This window comes from Salvelinus sp. IW2-2015, linkage group LG33 (genome assembly GCF_002910315.2).
Source record: "Salvelinus sp. IW2-2015 linkage group LG33, ASM291031v2, whole genome shotgun sequence".
In the NCBI taxonomy this organism is placed as follows: Eukaryota; Metazoa; Chordata; class Actinopteri; order Salmoniformes; family Salmonidae; genus Salvelinus; species Salvelinus sp. IW2-2015.
The window spans coordinates 15,430,808-15,445,469 of record NC_036872.1 but is presented as its reverse complement, the minus strand read 5'-3'; the positions used below and the strand labels follow the sequence as shown (position 1 = coordinate 15,445,469).

Below are 14,662 nucleotides of genomic sequence, written 5' to 3'. Positions count from 1 at the left end.
CGATCATACACTGTTTACCAGGGGGCAGGGCTACCGACGTTAAGGCTAATYTGAAGATGGTGCTGGCTAAAGCTAAAACTGGCGAGTGTAGAGAGTATAGAGATATTGTTATCCACGTCGGCACCAACGATATTAGGATGAAACAGTCAGAGGTCACCAAGCGCAACATAGCTTCAGCGTGTAAATCAGCTAGAAAGATGTGTCGGCATCGAGTAATTGTCTCTGGCCCCCTCCCAGTTAGGGGGAGTGATGAGCTCTACAGCAGAGTCTCACAACTCAATCGCTGGTTGAAAACTGTTTTCTGCCCCTCCCAAAAGATAGAATTTGTAAATAATTGGCGCTCTTTCTGGGACTCACCCACAAACAGGACYARGCCTGRCCTGYTGAGGAGTGACGGACTCCATCCTAGCTGGAGGGGTGCTCTCATCTTATCTACCAACATAGACAGGGCTCTAACTCCTCTAGCTCCACAATGAAATAGGGTGCAGGCCAGGCAGCAGGCTGGTAGCCAGCCTGCCAGCTTAGTGGAGTCTGCCACTAGCACAGTCAGTGTAGTCAGCTCAGCTATCCCCATTGAGACCGTGTCTGTGCCTCGACCTAGGTTGGGCAAAACTAAACATGGCGGTGTTCGCCTTAGCAATCTCACTAGGATAAAGACCTCCTSCATTCCTGCCATTATTGAAAGAGATCGTGATACCTCACATCTCAAAATAGGGCTACTTAATGTTAGATCCCTCACTTCAAAGGCAGGTATAGTCAATGAACTAATCACTGATCATAATCTTGATATGATTGGCCTGACTGAAACGTGGCTTAAGCCTGATGAATTTACTGTGTTAAATGAGGCCTCACCTCCTGGTTACACTAGTGACCATATCCCCCGTGCATCCCGCAAAGGCGGAGGTGTTGCTAACATTTACGATAGCAAATTTAAATTTACAAAAAAAGAAGAAGTTTTCGTCTTTTGAGCTTCTAGTCATAAAATCTATGCAGCCTACTCAATCACTTTTTATAGCTACTGTTCACAGGCCTCCTGAGCCATATACAGCGTTCCTCACTGAGTTCCCTGAATTCCTATCGGACCTTGTAGTCATAGCAGATAATATTCAAATTTTTTGTGATTTTAATATTCACATGGAAAAGTCCACAGACCCACTCCAAAAGGCTTTCTGAGCCATCATCGACTCAGTGGGTTTTGTCCAACATGTCTCTGGACCTACTCACTGTCACAGTCATACTCTGAACCTAGTTTTGTCCCATGGAATAAATGTTGTAGATCTTAATGTTTTTCCTCATTAACCTGGACTATCGGACCACCATTTTATTACGTTTGCAATCGCAACAAATAATCTGCTCAGACCCCAACCAAGGAGCATCAAAGTGTGCTTAATTTCATACACACAAAGTCTTGTGCCTTCAGACTCCTCTGCCTACCAAGGACGTCGAGAAAAATCAGTTCACCTAACTGAGGACTCAATTTAACCTTGCGCAATACCCTAGATGCAGTCGCACCCCTAAAAACTAACATTTGTCATAAGAACTAGCTCCCTGGTATACAGAAAATACCCGAGTCTAGAGCAAGCTTTCCAGAAAATTGGAACGGAAATGGGCAGCACCAACTGGAAGTCTTAGCTAGTTGGAAAGACAGTACCGTGCAGTATCGAAGAGCCTCACTGCTGCTCGATCATCCTATTTTTCCAACTTAATTGAGAAAATACAATCCAAAATCTCTTTTGATACTGTCGCAAAGCTAACTAAAGCAGCAGCACAAGTGGAGGATGGCTTTCACTTTGCAGTATAAATTCATGAACTTCTTTGAGGAAAAGATCATGATCTTAGAAAGCAAATTACGGATCCTCTTTAATCTGCGTATTCCTCCAAAGTCAAGCTGTCCTGAGTCTGACAACTCTGCAGGACTCAGGATCAAGAGAGACACTTAGTGTTTTAGTACTATATCTCTTGACAATGATGAAAATAATCATGGCTCTAACTTCAAGCTGCATACTGGCCCTATTCAACTAAACTACTGAAAGAGCTGCTTCCTGTGCTCGGCCTCCTATGTTGAACAATAACGGCTCTCTATCCACGGATGTGTACAAACTCACTAAAGTGGCAGTAATAAAGCCTCTCTTGAAAAAGCCTAACCTTGCCAGAAAATATAAAAACTATCGGCCTATATCGAATCTTCTTCTCTCAAATTTTTGAGAAAGCTGTTGCCAGCAACTCATGCTTTCCTGAAGACAAACAATGTATACGAAAGGCTTTCAGTCTGGTTTTAGACCCCATCATAGCACTGAGATGCACTTGTGAAGGTGGTAAATGACTTTTATGGCGTCAGACCGAGGCTTGCATCTGTCTCGTGTCCTGACGTGTGCTGCTTTGTACCCTTGATCACCATTCTTTTGGAGAGATTGGAAACCCAATTGGTCTACATGGAAGTTCTGGCCTGGTTTAGTCTTATCTGTCGGAAAGATATCAGTTTGTCTCTGTGAATGGTTTGTCCTCTGACAAATCAACTGTACATTTCGGTGTTCCTCAAGGTTCGTTTTGGGACCATATTGTTTTCACTATTATTTTACTCTTGAGGATGTCATTCAAACATGTAACTTCACTGCTATCGGATGACACAGCTGTACATGTTCCATGAAACATGGTGAAGCCCCCAAATTGCCTCGTAGGCCTGTGTTTCAGACATAAGGAAGTGGATGCTGCAAACGTTTACTTTTAAACTCGGACAACAGAGATGCTTGTTCTAGGTCCCAAGAAACAAGAGATCTTCTGTTGAATCTGACAATTATCTGATGGTTGTAAAGTCGTCTAATAAAACTGTGAAGGACCTCGGAGTTCTTGCCCTGATCTCCTTTTCGAACAATTCAGGTTTCAAGGTCAGCTTTTTCCATCTACGTATTGCAAAAATCGAAACTTTCTGTCCAAAATGATGCAGAAAAATGTATCCATGCTTTTGTTACTTCTAGGTTAGTACTGCAATGCTCTCTTTCCGCTACCCGGTATAAAGCACTAAATAAACTTCAGTTAGTGCTAAATACGCTGCTGAGAATCCTGACTAGATTAAAATTTGATCATATTACTCCAGTGCTAGCCTCCCTACACTGGCTTCCTGTTAAGGCAAGGGCTGATTTCAAGGTTTTACTGCTAACCAAGCATTACATGGGCTTGCTCTTACCTATCTTTCCGATTTGGTCCTGCCGTACATACCTACACGTACGCTACGGTCACAGAGCGCAGGCCTCCTAATTTGTCCTAGTTTCTAAGCAAACAGCTGGAGGCAGGGCCTTCTCCTATAGAGCTCAATTTTTATGATGGTCTGCCTACCCATGTGAGAGACACAGAATCGGTCTCAACCTTTTAGTCTTTACTGAAGACTCTTCTCTTCCGTGGGTCATATGATTGAGTGTAGTCTGGGCCAGGATGTGAAGGTGAATGGAAGGCTCTGGAGCAACGAACCGCCTTGCTTTCTCTGCCTGGCCGGTTCCCTCTCTCCTATGGGATTCTCTGCCTCTAACCCTATTACAGGGCTGAGTCACTGTTACTGGTGCTCTTCATTGCCGTCCCTAGGAGGGGTGCGTCACTTGAGTGGGTTGAGTCACTGACGGGATCTTCCTGTCTGGGTTGGTGCCCCCCTTGGGTTGTTGCGCGTGGCAGAGATCTTTGTGGGTATACTCGGCCTGGCTCAGGATGGTAAGTTGGTGGTTGAAGATATACTCTAGTGTTGTGGGGGCTGTGCTTTGGCAAAGTGGGTGGGGTTTTATCCTTCCTGTTTGGCCTGTCCGGGGGTATCATCGGATGGGCACAGTGTCTCCTGACCCTCCTGTTTCAGCCTCAGTATTTTATGCTGCAGTAGTTTATGTGTCGGGGGCTAGGGTCAGTTTGTTATATCTGGAGTACTTCTCCTGTTTATCCGGTGTACTGTGTGAATTTAGTATGTCTCTCTAATTCTCTCTTTCTTTTCTTTCTCGAAAGCCTTGAGCCCTAGGACCATGCCTCAGGACTACCTGCCATGATGACTCCTTGCTGTCCCCAGTCCACCTGGCTGTGCTGCTGCTCCAGTTTCAACTGTTCTGCCTGCGGCTATGGAATCCTGACCTGTTCACCGGACGTGCTACCTGTCCCAGACCTGCTGTTTTCAACTCTCTAGAGACTGCAGAAGCGGTAGAGATACTCTTAATGATCGGCTATGAAAGCACTGAATTTTTCAGGGTGGGACTTGCTGCACCCTCAACAACTACTGTGATTATTATTATTTGACCATGCTGGTAATTTATGAACATTTGAACATCTTGGCCATGTTCTGTTATAATCTCCACCCGGCACAGCCAGAAGAGGACTGGCCACCCCTCATAGCCTGGTTYCTCTCTAGGTTTCTTCCTAGGTTTTGGCCTTTCTAGGGAGTTTTTCCTAGCCACCGTGCTTCTACACCCGCATTGCTTGCTGTTTGGGGTTTTAGGCTGGGTTGCTGTACAGCACTTTGAGATATCAGCTGATGTAAGAAGGGCTATATAAATAAATTTGATTTGATTTAAATTACAGGTTGTAATGCAACAAAATAGGAAAAACGCCAAGGGGGATGAATACTTTTGCAAGGCACTGTATATTTCCCATCATGCTCTATTGCAGGTTGATTTTTAGAATTGTTTGTTTCAATATGTGTGTTTTTGCGTGCACATTGATTGGTTGATTGATTGTATGCTACACAAAGATAAATAACTTACATCTTTCTAAACTAATCCAATCTGTTAGTAGTTGGACTTATTGCACCCTTTCCTGAGGTGGTTGTTCCCGTTTAGATGGATTATACATTTTCCCTACATTGGCAATCATTCTAAATGCAGGTTGTTTGCACTGGTGTAAAGCACTTAATTAAAAATACTTGAAAGTACTACTTAAGTAGTGTTTTGGCGTATCTTTACTTTACTATTTATATTTTTGAAAACTTTTACTTTCCTACAGAAAAGTATGTACTTTTTACATTACATTTTGAATGCTTAGCACGACAGGAAAATGGTCTAATTAACACACTTATCAAGATAACATCTCTGATCATCCCAAACTGCCTCTGATCTGGCGGACTCACTAAATACATGCTTCATTTGTCAATTATGTCTGAATGTTGGAGCGTACCCCTGGCTATCCAGAAATAAAAAATAAAATGGTTTTCGTGATATATGGAATTTGAAAGTATTTATACTTTTACTTTGATACTGAAGTATATTTAAAACCAAATACTTTTAGGCTTTTACTCAAGTAGTATTTTACTCAGTGACTTTCACTTTTACTTGAGTCATTTTCTATTAACGTATCTTTACTTTCAAGTATGACAATTAGTAACTTTTTCCACCACTGGTTGATTATGATTAAAAGTTTACATTTTTGGATATCCTAACTCCGGCTGGATTCCAACAGGAATTACATATCACTTTGCAAGCCAGCATAATGTGACCTGCAAGCCAGACGTTTCAGGCCATTGTGTTGGGGTAAAACTAGGCTGTCAAAATATAGCCTTATGATATACAGTATGTAATGAATTGTGATAAAGCATTTCAATGATCAAATATTCACTTAGACACTCACTTGGTGAAGGATACAGGACTGAAAGCCATTGAATGCAACAACCATCTCTCTGTCACTAGCAAACAAAGTTATGGGTGGTACTGGTAACTCTAAAATTCACCTGAAAGGCTCCCTGGGAAATATGCAAATAAGGCTTTATACCCAACAGTGTTAAAACAACACCCAAAAACTTTTTATAGGTACATTTTTGACACTTAAAAGGAACAAAGAGCATTGTCACTGTTGTGGTACCCTAAAAAATATATATATATTTTACAAAGGTACACTTTTGTACCTGTACTATCTTGTCCCCTAAGGCTAGATATGAATAAACAAGAAGTTTAGCTTTGTTTTTATCATACTGTAGCTTTACACGTGTTCTATGAACTACTATGTTAGGTTAACAACACAACAATGTTTTCTGCTTCACCTGCAGCCACACTTGACACTGTAGTTTATTTTAATGGCCTTAGAGCTGTGTACCTGAATAGGGCCATCCATGGTAGAGGGAGGTGGTATTGCACTAACTGGTACTTTAGGACTGGTTGAAGTCGACCTTGAGGCCTCTAGTCTCTTTGTTGTTTTGTGAGTGTCGTCAGGTAGTGGAATGTCCCACTGAGCCTTTTAGAGGGGAGCTTGAACGTGTGGTCCTCCCTGCACCTCTACCTACAAGCCCCAACAGGACTCAGGGGGAGAGGGATATCAAAACCATCTTGGCCAAGTGCAGTGAGTGCTGTGGTGCAATGAGTGATCTCACAGAGGAGAGCAGGGCCTATCCTCTCCCCCCACAGCTCTCCTCACTTCTCTGCCACGGCATCTGGGCCATGTGAGCCACATTATTGTAATTGAGCACGGATGGAGCCGGGTGTGATGTGATCTCTCTCTCTCTCTCATATTTCTCCATATGTGAGATGACCAGTCAGAGTCTTTTTTTCCCTCCTGGGAGAGTAGGTCTACAACACAAAGTCGCTGTAACACAGAGATCAATTAACTCCTTTCAAGTGAGATCAAAGGGCCAATGGGCTGTGTCCAGRCCTCAGCAGAACCTGCAGCCTCATTAAGTCCTTCTGATTGGACGCATGAAGGGAGTTTGCTGCCATGTGTCTCATATGTGTGAGTTAGTCATAAACAAGGGTGATGTGATTGCCTAGGACAGATGTTTGCAAACAAACCAACATGACATTTTTTATATTTCAGATTATTTAAATGTTTTGTCCAATTTATGCTTTGGCCACAAATACCAGTTTAGGAAAATTCAGCAACCTTACTTGGGTATGAGTTAACAGAATATTAACTTTCAAAAGTTAGATTTTCACTGGACAGTTACTGTCGCTACTAGCTCTTTCCTGCAGTCAAATGACCAAAGTGCCCTCTAGTGGCCACATGGGTGGAATGTTAATTCATATTTTTTTAAATTTCATAATTAATAAACATGATAATTCTTTACGCCAAAAATTCGGTGTTTCTATATCAAATGGTTTTGTTTTATTTTAGTCTCCTGTGATGTATTTAGTGTAATATTGGGATGCAAACTCAAAACGTAATACATTTCAACTCTATGTCATGGTACAGGTATTTTGTTTTTGTTAAGCCCATGTGTCTGATGTGTATACTTTTGTTTCAAAGTAGATTTGTTTAAGACTACCAAGAAACACTGTGTGACCCTGATTTAGCCCACTGCACTAAAAATAATGCCACCACATTGTATAACAAACAGGAAGGGGATGGAGGGGTGGTAGAGCTGGAGGTGGTGTGGTACAACAAGCTGATCGTCCATGGGCAGGGCCGTGCACAGAATTAATATCTCGAAATTCACAAAATTCCAAATGCCTCCGTAGCGATAACATTGTTGAGCATAGGTCTATTTATTGCTGCAACAACACACTCACTGATCATCACAAAATAAAATCTAAAATTTCAATGTACAATTCCCTACTGAAGATGCAGCTACTCCTCTCTATGGGCCCGATTCCGACTTAGGAAATTATGCCATTCTTACTCACACCTTTTCTACGCACTTTGCAGTAGTATGGGATTATAACGATGACAGACCTACTTGAGTTTTTATTTTGAATTTTGTGGTGGCAGATTGAGATCTGTGGTTGCAAGTATGACTCGTAGATGTGTAATTTTATTTTGCAAGCTTGTATCATGATGTATGAAAAATGTAACAATGGTTGCAAACTTGTTACTTGACATTTGAATTTATTTCAAGTTACAAGTTAAATTTATTTTCTGAATTATTACAAATCCATGTACAAGTATGAATGATTCTGCTGTGAATAAAAAATACACATGCAGTTTTTAAATCTGCGCACACTTGGAGTTCTGTCACTCCTGTCACCTTAAAAAGAGATTTGTAAGCTTGTACAACATTTTGTATGTTTGTAGAAAGAGATTTGCAAGTAGAAATCTGATTTGCGCTCTGTGGGCAGGACATTTTACTCCTGACCAATCAGTTCCCCAAAACCACAACTGCCGAACCATTGGCTGGATTGTGCCATCAATCAAATCTCAGGAAGTAGCTCCCTACATGAGCAAGATAGGATGAGGTAAATGAAACGAAAACAATGTACTTGAAAGTAATTGTCTCTTATCTGTATTCATCGATTTTTTTGTGTGAAAAGGCATGACAGTAGTTTGCTTATCATGTGAAACATAATGGTACATTTCAGACAAACTCCAGACCAGCCAGTGCATTGACAGCCGCTATTGCGTTAGCTAACTGGCCTTTGACATTCATCCTAGCTTTACTATCAACTAGCTAGCTTTATCAGGCATGTGAGGGCAAAACAAATATATGTGACCCGATTCAGGAAACTGGGCGTATGTCGAAAGTCACAACTTCACAGGAGAGCCGTTTGAACGTCTGCATTAAAAAAAAATCCAAATGTGTTTTGGCAGTAATGCCTTCTCGAACAGGTAAACTTTCATGTGCCTTAATAACAAACTTTTATGCCATCTGTAAATACGAATGAAGCTGTTCATTTACGAGCCTAGTTGGTTTAGCCAAAGAAAAAGTCAGGAACCTAGCCATGATTGGCTGAGATAATGAGTGGGCTGAACATGCCAAGAGATGAGTTTCAGATTGGTCTGCGGTGTAGCATCTTGTGTCTCAACCTTCACTTCCTGATCACAGGCCACACCAAGTTTGCTCCCGACTGGTGCTTCAGCCTCATCAAGCAGCGCTTCAGAAAGACCAGAGTGAACACTTTGTGTTAGATTGCTGGTGTTGTGAAGGACAACACTGTGACAGGGGTTAACTGGGGGTTATAGCATTTCTTTCACATGACCCATCAATTTAGACAAAAGKGTCTCGGTCAGCGTCATCTAATATTTATAAAATATTTTTATCTGGACACTTTCTGTTTACCTGGAATTGCTCCTTATTGTAGGCTACTAACACTTTTAGTCTTAATCTTTACTACACTACTCACTGTTTAGCACATTATCTCACATGTGAATCCTTAAAGAGATGGGTGGGGCTGGCTTAAGAGGGTGTGAACAATGCTGAATGGGTGTAGACAAAGGAGAGCTCTCCAGTAGGTGCCAAAACATTCAAAGGCCCTTTTCTCAAAAGTGAGTTTACAAGTTTATCAACTTTCAAAGCAGAATTACTTTCCCATTATTCCTCAAAAATGCAGTGTATGATATACCATTTTGGAGCTCTGAGTCTCTACTTTATCCAATGTAAAAAAAAAAAAACATTTCAAATTTTGCTACATAACACCGATTTGAGCCGATCAGTCACGTATTTGCTAGTTAGTTAACCATCTGATTGATGAAGTTGGTTATAAATGTCATGGGCTAGCTAGCTAACTCCCACCATCGTCACTGCTGTGTAGCTAATGTTAGCTAKGTTTCTAGAAAAAAATATAGACATATTTGAAGCTATATTTTAAAGACTTGTTACTGACTTTTGAACACTTGTCAAACTACTTCGTTCCACTGTTTATTGATTAATTGGTGACTGAAAAAATKGTCAAGAAAAATGCCCCTCCAAATTTCACTGCAAATAGACTATTAGRCTGGTTGGGTATCATTTGGCTGATGTGCACATTTACATGAGTGTTTAACTAGCCTTGTTAGCCAAGTTACTGACTGACTAGTATTATTGTTGTTCATGTTTTTGTTGCATTTCAGGTGGAGAGGGAGTAAGATTACTAGAAAGGAGCATGCTGCCAGACCACCAAAGGACCCTAGTGGTATCACAGTCAATGTTTATGAACTGTATTTGAATTGCCCATTTATATCAATGACACTAACAAAATGGTTTGATCGTTCAGCAACGTGCAGTAAATGCTAACACGGCTTTGGTGGTGAAACGTACATAATGTATTCATTGTCATCTCCCTATTAGGCCACTGCAGAGTCACCTGGGAACAGAGGGATGGACACGTTCAGTTTTATAAAAGTCTGGGAGACTTTTAGTGTGAGGAGAGTACATGTGTTTTGGAGTGAGTACAGTAAATCCAACCAGTGGCCCTGGATAATATGATATGTGTCATCACACAGACAGACAACCATAGTGAAGAAGGTTTACATGGTGCATCAAGTATATTACCACCAGCGGAGCTTACTTCTCTGGAGAGATCACAGGTAGTTGATCTGAAGGCTCTGGAGGTCCTTGGAATATTCTGTCTCTAGCACCTGTAGAGAGATGGWTAGAGGTACGGAATGCTCTTGCAAGAGAGTTAACWTGTATATGTTGATTTTTGAGGACTATAAGGGTGCCTTCCAATCAGTCAAATGGATGAGTGAAAGGGGCGGGGGGTTTCAAGTTGTATCTTCATGTCTGTAACTTCACTCTCACTTCTAAGACCTCACCCCTGACCTCCCATTGGCCCAAAACCCTCTAATCAATCTCTYGGACAGGGAGTTACTCCAGGAGTAGACAAGTGTATGGTGTAGGGCTTCTCACTCTGCATATGAGTGGAGTATTAGCTATATATACAGTATATAAACAATATGCATGATTTACTGACATGGAGTGCTYCATGTTCCTGCTGGTAGCAGGCCTCAAACTGGATGCAGGGAAATGTCCTGCCTTGTATTATGATTGTATACATCTTCACCAGGCTCGTGGAAATCATATGACAAACCTACATAGATTAACAAAATAAAATGGTAACTGTATTTGGTCAATTGAAGTCATGACAGCCATAGGTTCTTTACACAGAAGTCTTTTTTGTTCCAGCACTTCACTAACACCTCATTCAACTAATTGTGGTCAAAATCTAACAAAAACTTGCACGCAGTTCAGTCCCCTGGGAAATAAATCCCCCACGTCTGTATTATTGAATGAGCTTCCCAAGTTACAAGTTTAGCGACAGGTTTGCACAATAGCATTTAACATGTGTGGATCTATTTCTATCGAACCTTGTGAATAAACTCCAAGAACAAGATTATTTTCCTGATGGCTGGGAGGTTCCCAAGTTCTTTAGATCTGTATGGTGTTAGGGATGTGCTTCAACCTGATGAAAAGAGCAGAACGTGGGAATAAATGAACCTCACTGCTCAAATTTCAGTGCTGGTTCAAGTTACTGAGAACACCAACTACCTTTAATGTGTCATCATTTTTGTAAACAGTTTTACATATTCATAAGCTTGATCAAGTTTACCAGTTTACTTTTATCYAGCTAATAGTTTTGCAGTGAAATTGAGAGGGGCATTTTTCTAGCCAACTTTTTCAGTCACCAATTAATCAATAAACAGGCAGTGGAATGAAGTAGTTAGACAAGTGTTCAAAAGTCAGTTACAAGTCTTATTTTCTAGAAACCTAGCTAACATTAGCTACACTTTAGTGATGATGGTGGTAGTTAGCTAGTTTTTCCCAGCAGTTTCAATGGCATGTATATCAATCAGATGGTTAACTAACTAGCAAATATATTTGTTTTCCTTGCATCTAAAGCTGCCTGATAAAGCTAGCCAGTTGATAGTGAAGCTAGGATGAATGTCAGAGGCCAGCTAGCTAATGCAATAGCTGGTCAGGAGTTTGTCTGAAATGTACYATTATATTCTAAATGATAAGCAAACTACTGTCATGCCTTTTCACACAAAAAAATGTATGAATACAAAATAAAAGAGACTATTGATTTTGATTTTACCTCATCCTCTCTTGCTAAAGAAAAACGTTAAAAAACTTTCTTWAAAAAAAAAATCCTCTCTTGCTCATGTGGGTAGCTACTTCCTGACATTTGATTGATGGAACAATCCAGCCAATGGTTAGGTGGTTGTGGTTTTGACAGAAGGAACTGATTGGTCAAGAGTAAAAGTTGCTGCCCCCAGCACGCAAATCACATTTTGACTTGCAAATCTCTTTCGACAAATTTACAAAACTTTGTAACAGTTTTAGAATATCTTGGTAATGTAACAACAGTGACAGAACTCGGAGTGTACACAGATTCAAAATCTGCAAGTGTTATTTTGATTCACAGTTGAATATTTATACTCGTAAATGGATTTGTAATAATTCTGAAAATAAATTATACTGGCAAATCTTATTGAATGTATTCAAATATCAAAATGCAAGTTTGCAACCGTTGTTAAATCTTTCACAAATCATGATACAAGCTTGCAAAATTAAATTACACATTTGCGAATCGTACTTACAACCACGAATCTCAATGTGCGACCACAAAATTCAAAATACAAACCCACATAGGTCTGTCATCATTATAATCCCATACKGTAGTTGATATTCAGATTTATTTTAGGAAGGTGCATAACGGCTTTGCATAAAATACATGTAATTCAGCTGCTGAAAACCCACCCACTTGCTGGCCAACATATGTTCTTGTGGTGTACGGTATACCTTTTAGTTAGAATTTTGTTGACAGACTCAATAGAATATCGAGAGACCGGTTCAGCAGAATATTAAGGATCAATGAAAGAAASCCATCTAAATATATGCAAATTAATCTCCGTTTCATCACCAATTAGTAGATGTAAATATACTGTGATTTTGAAGATTATTTAGGTTTAGGAAAGTGAATCATAAAAAAACAGSGTTGGAGAGCCTTTACATATGAAAGAAAGAAAATGGTGGTTTGATTCATTCAGAAAATTGCCAAATTCAGTTCTTTAACCCGTGCTAATGTTGGAAGATTAGTGTACATATAATTATAATAGGGAGARTAGTGTACAATAGTAGGCTATACCCTCGTCTATTGCCTGCGCTAACCATGGAAATGTGTGATGACACAGCCAAGTATTGCACCATGGGTCAARTTCAAACTGTTATGACCTAATCTGTGCTCTGCTTCGTAACGATTTAATGAGCCAACATGTCTTTTTTWAATATTATCAACTGTTACTAAAGATCCTTAGGAATAACTACATGGCCATGACAGAGATAACATAGGAAGCATAGGAAGCAAATTTCACAGGAGCTCCTCAAGAGGAAGCTGACGATGGTAAGAACAGTACAAAAAAACAAGCCAGAGCTCCCACCTCAGATGTTGAATACACGGAACATGCCTATCAATTCCTCTAAGTTTGTGTTCACGGCCGACACGTCCCTAGTGTGCTACGTGCCAAAGAAAGGCAAAAATGTGGTACTCATGAGTACGCTGCACAGAGATGAGAGAATCTGTGGCCAGGAACATCAAAAAACAGAAACCATAATGGATTACAATGCCACAGAAGGAGGGATGGACAATTTAGATAAGCTGGTGACTGGCTACAGGTGCAAAAGAAGAACCATACGCTGGCCATTTGTGATATTCTTCAATATATTGGACATCTCGGCATACAACGCGTTTGTCATCTGGATAGCGTTGAACCCAGATTGGAACAGAGGGAATCTCCAGAGGAGACGGCTCTTTCTCRAGGAGCTGGGCAAGGCATTAGTAAGACCTCAAATACAGAGGAGGCAACATATCCCAAGAACCCCAGCTTCTGCAGCCATTKTGAGGAGGATTCAGGAGGAGGATGCTGGTGCCCCATCCGCCCGTCCCACAGAACCAAGAACTCCAATACCGGAAGTGAGTGTGTGTCTGACTCTCCTACCTTGGCCTGCTGTAACTATCGTATGTATGTGAGTGAGTGAGTGAGTGAGTGAGTGAGTGAGTGAGTGAGTGAGTGAGTGAGTGAGTGAGTGAGTGAGTGAGTGAGATGTTAGTAAAATTCCTGAACTAAGTGTTTTCAACATTATAGATTGCAGCCGGTAGCATCAAGAAGAAGCGCTGCAATGTGAGTGGACTCAAGAAGGATAGGAAGACACAGTACACATGCATCATGTGCAAGAAATACATTTGCAACACACACAGTAAAACTATATCCCTCATGTTGTGTGTAGACCGATCTTAATTTATGTTCAATGGGGCTCATTTAWAATTTCCATAAATACTGTATGTAAGATTTGTCCTTCCAATTTGTTCAGTTCAAAGCAATTAACATGAATAGTGATGAAAACCTTGTTTCATTTATATTTGTTCAAGATAAACATGTTTTATTACACCCATGTATTGATTATAATTGATTTTTGTTAACAAAAATCACATTTTATTAAATAAAACAATATTTATTGATAAATSTGATCTAGCAATGGTAAATGGCAAATATTAACCATGTATGCTGTCTATATTGCTTGTGATTGACATAAGTCAACATCTGCATATTAAGTATTTTTATGTAAACTGTTATGGCTGTATTGTTTTAAAAACCCAATAATGYTGTGGGTCCATCAGACCCGCGAACATTGGGTAAATAACAAAAACATGAACACCATACAAGGTCAGAATATGCATAAAAACTAGGTAGCTAGCTTCACACACACTCGACCTGTGACATCATCTCATGCATGTATAGATACCAGGCACATGCAATCTTTGTACAGGGCAGACTGGGTAAAAAGGATGAGCTCCATACAGGGCAGACCAAAAGGTTCAACCAATTGACGGGGCGGTTGAACTTGATGACATCACGGTGACTTACGGGCATTGGGTTCCAAACAGCAATGACAAAAAAGATTATACAAAAAATTATTTTTGTGGAAGTTATACCACCGCCCAAAAGGGCACTTTGGAGACTAGAAGGGAAAATGGGCATGTGCTCTATCTGTGCACGTGCCTGGCCATGAGGAGAGAGGAGA

General features: G+C 40.5%; 1 long non-coding RNA gene across 1 annotated transcript; it reads right to left on the bottom strand.

Annotated features, from left to right (window-relative positions):
• Positions 1-10,041: 10,041 nt before the first annotated feature.
• On the bottom strand, positions 10,042-11,829 carry LOC111957787 (uncharacterized). The gene is made up of 4 exons (XR_002876451.2): positions 11,676-11,829; positions 10,948-11,042; positions 10,554-10,670; positions 10,042-10,218 (listed from the first exon to the last, which is right to left on the bottom strand). It is a non-coding gene; the product is annotated as an uncharacterized lncRNA (long non-coding RNA).
• Positions 11,830-14,662: the final 2,833 nt, after the last annotated feature.